Here is a 4,443-nt window from a genome sequence, read left to right on the forward strand (position 1 = left end):
ACATTAGGTTAAATATATCGTATATATTCAACGCTTTGCTCCAAAAATCGAATTTGAACACTTCAAATTTGTTCATCACACTGTTCAAAGGTTTAGTCTGATATGAGCTAGTAGGGGGACCTTATGGACCTATAGATCATGGGCTTCAATGATCTGCGATTAACCGGCTAAACTCTTTAAACTAATTAACCCTATTCGTTAACTACCGAGTCACTTCATTAAAGCCCAGTAATTGCACTCCCCTTACTGTAGATATATTATGTCCACTCGATATAACCATGATTAGTAAGTTAACCCTTCACAGGTTGTTCATAATAACGGTTGGGTCAAAAACTGTTTTACCCCCGATATTACATCTAGCTTCTTAAGTCCCACTAATTCTCTAATGAACAATTGGTTTGTGATCTAATCATTAAACCGAGTCATTCTCAGGCTAATGAGAGGGTGGAGCCCCTTGTTCAAGACCCAGAGTCAGCACTTAAGGGAATAACCTCTCTACTATCTTTAAAAGTGGCTATGAGTGAATTTCGTCTTACACCCTATATGTCCCCAACTATCTACCCGGTCTTACCCCTGAAATGGGAGGCTTATTGAGTCGGCATTGTTGAGTCAACCCTCACCCATGCAAATCTAAGGATAATCCCAAATAAACAGGAGTTCATAGTTAGCTCAGGATTAAGGTCAAGTTACCTAGGTCATCGCTTTGAAAATAGTCAATCTTAAATAGTAAATAGCGTTATATAGTAAGAGTGACTTAATTCTTGGTCCGATCTTATGCAAACTCATTGCATAAGACGCCCCCACTCCTCATGTCAATACATGAACGAATAAGGATCACATAATTTGTAGCACTTTACAACAAATTGTAACAACTACAGAGTGGACCACATCCGATAGTGTTACCAGAATAAGGTACCCAGCCTTATTCATATACTATAGATCGTTTTGGCTATTTATTGAACTTCATCCACTTTTATGTCTCCACATAAAGTTCATGTATTCAAATAATAGCCATAGATCTTTAGTTTACTAGATTTAGATTTTACAAGTGCAATTCACATATTCAATTATTCAATAACAGTTTTATTGAATAAACATCAATAACATCTTTATTGATAATAGAATACGTTTAACATTACAAACTGCGAGTTTTAGGATATACAACCCAACAATGTTGATTTTGTTAGGTTAATTTTGTTATGTTAATTTGCAAATTTGCTTAATTTTTTTTCATATATATACTAGCATTTTTTTTAGAAGGCCCTTTTTATTCCTCTTTGTCTAGACTTGCTACTCTAATAAGATGGTTTTTCTTAGACCAAAGGTCGTCCTATCGGAGTAACAAAGAAAATTAAGTAGATATGACATTTCTAAAAGTTTTAAGATTCTAAATAAATCTAAAAAGCTAAGTATTCGATTTTTTTTATGAAATTAAAAGAAAAAGAATTTTTCTTTTGAAAAACGAGCTTCAAAATGTTAGAAAATTTTAAGAGGTTTAAAATTTTGTTTGTATCCTTCCTTGGAAGAGTGTGTCATCAAAATTTCATTGATAAGAATCAAGAGATTGTGTAAATCAAATGATACATAAAACGAGGTGAATGAGATTCTTTTATTATGTGTTTTCATGCATTAATCATTCATGAATTTATTGCATTCAAGGAAAATTGGTTTTTTGGAACATAAAGAATTCAATAGTCATGTTTTTCAGAGAATCAAGATTACGCTATCAAAATGAATTAGAGCCTCAAACTTATTCAGATATGTCACAGCAGAGTCGCAAAATCCATGTAACCAGTCTAACTAATCAACAATCTATTAACCCGAGCTCAGATGCTCAAGGGTTCCAGACATGCATTTATGTGAAAAAAAAGTTCAGTATGGCTCGTTTTTAAAGCTAATAAAAAAATCCTAAAAAAAAATTACCAAAAAGAATACAAAAAACATGTAATGTTTCCCACCCCCAACTTAAAGATGGAACATTGTCCTCAATGTTTAAAATAAGTAAATGAGTTTAAGAAACAAAAAGTAAGGGATGTAGAGAGAAACATCCCTGATTTTTGTGGTTGATCATTTATTTTCTTGAGAGAGAATTCCTTGCTTTTATTTTGTTTTTCTTTTAGCTTCCTTTTTTTTTATTGATAACCTACAAAGAAAAGAAAAAGAATCAATTATTTTTTTATTAGTCAAAATATGCAAAAATAAGAAAGAAAGAAAGAGAAAAGAAGAAAAAAATGAAAAAGAAAATAAGAAAATTTGTCCTATCTTTGCAAATTTTTAGCATCGTTTGCTCGACGTTGGTGAAGAGGGATGTCATGTGTATGAAGGATTAGTTGAAGGTTATCAAAGAGAACCCATGAGCGGACGCACGATCGATCCAAATTCATTGTGACATAATTACAGGCATTCACAAACATACAAACAAGTTATGCATCTTCTAACAAATTACAACATGCTTTAGTAATTCAAAACAAAAGGAACGAGAGAAATATCTTTGAAGAACTCTTCTTCTGAATTTCTCTCGCTCTCATGAATTCTGGACCAGCAACCTTTTGCTGTCTTTACGATCGTCTAGCCAATCGTCTGGTTAATCACGAACAAACTTCTCCACGAACAAGTAACCTCTCGGACACCCCCACTCAGTAACCTTGGTATTCTCGGAGTGAGAATCCAGGAGGTGTGGACTTTGTTGGATTTGGTAGAGGGATAGAGGAAACAACGAGCGAACTATAGGACCAAGCAAGTAGGAGAGTGAGTTGTCTATCGTATAGACTTTGTGCTTGATCGTTTAGTAAAACTTAGTAGGTACACGATCGTTTGGGAAAACAGGCATGATCGTTTACACGATCGCTTAAAGAATCTCTCTTGCTATGCGATCGTTTAGTAAAACTTTACACAATCATTTAAATAAAAGCGTTTACATGATCGTTTAGGCTTTTGCTTAGAAGGCTATCGTATAGTCTCTCTTCAGCTAAACAATTAGTAATGTTGTTAATGAAATGATCCTTTACAAAACGAAAACATTTTTCATTTTATAACTCAGTTATGAAAATTGAACATAACCTCTCACTTCACACACGGTTAAAGGAGAAACCGCCTACAATTATCGTATAATTGTTTAATTATAAATAAATATAATAACTAACTTATCATATTATATTTATAACCTATAGTTTTAATATCACATCATATGTAACATTTAAACCAGTCCTTTTCTCCTTTACTTGATATAAATAATATTTATATCATATTCCTCCAATTAATGTATCTCATACATCATATCAACTATATCACATATAACTTAATAAGTTTAATCATATCATATATAATCAAACTCCCTTTTGTCAATTTGAACACTTCAAACTTACCCAAAAACTGATTCTCAACTTGAGTCCATTGAGCTACCACGGGGACCTTATAGACTTGTAGCTTGAAGCTCCAATGGTACGTGAATAGCTGACTAAACTCTTTAATCACGAGATCCACCATCTGTTAACTGTCGGGCACTCCACTAAAGATCGACAACTGCACTCTTCTTACTACAGATATATTTATGTGTCCATCAGATATAACCAGTCAATAGTACAATAACCCTTCATAGATACTCGTAAGTACAGTTGAGCCAATTTACCGTTTTGCACCTGTAGTTACATCTAACTCCTTAAGTACCATTGATCCCTCTAATGAACAATAAATCATAGTCCTACTATGAGTGAACACCTCTCAAGCCTTGAGAAGGTGTGTGGCGCCACATTGTTCAAGCCTCGGAATCAGCCTTTAAGGGAACAATCTATCTATTTACCTCTGCTTTGGGGAAGAAGTGAATTCCATTTTGTGTAGCTGAGTTCCTAGCTCCCCAATTAGACGAATCCCCAAAGTGGTAGGTTTGAGTCGACAATCTGGTCACTCGCACCCATGCAAATTAATGGACCGCCCTTATAGGCAGGAGTTTCCAACTTACTCAAGATTAAGGTCATGTTACCTATGGTCATCCTAGTGAAATGAAAGTCTCTGTCATGAGCACCGTTATATAACGAGACTAAACACTTCATGGTCTGGTCTTATACAAACTCCTTTGTATAGGATACCCCCACTCGCATGTCTTCACATGAATGTTCAGGAGCAGACCATCTGTAGTACGTCACAACACTTGTAACTATCTACAAAGCGAGTCGTATCTGTAGTTTCACCAGGATAAGGTTTTTCTCCTATGTCCATATACTATAGACCATTTTGGTTATTACTTAAGGCATGATCCACTTGTATGTCTCCACATACATGCTTAAGTTACAACGACAACCAGGGATCTTAGTTTATTGGTTTGTGGTAAATGCAACTAAAACATCTCATATTTCATGGACAACAATGAAGAAAATATCTCATATTATTACATCACAAGTGTTTGTTCATACAAGTGTTTACAAACTACAAGACCCTACAAGAGTT

This window comes from Benincasa hispida, unplaced genomic scaffold (assembly GCF_027475165.1).
Source record: "Benincasa hispida cultivar pf3 unplaced genomic scaffold, pf3_genome.v1.1 HicScf528, whole genome shotgun sequence".
NCBI classification, from domain to species: Eukaryota; Viridiplantae; Streptophyta; class Magnoliopsida; order Cucurbitales; family Cucurbitaceae; genus Benincasa; species Benincasa hispida.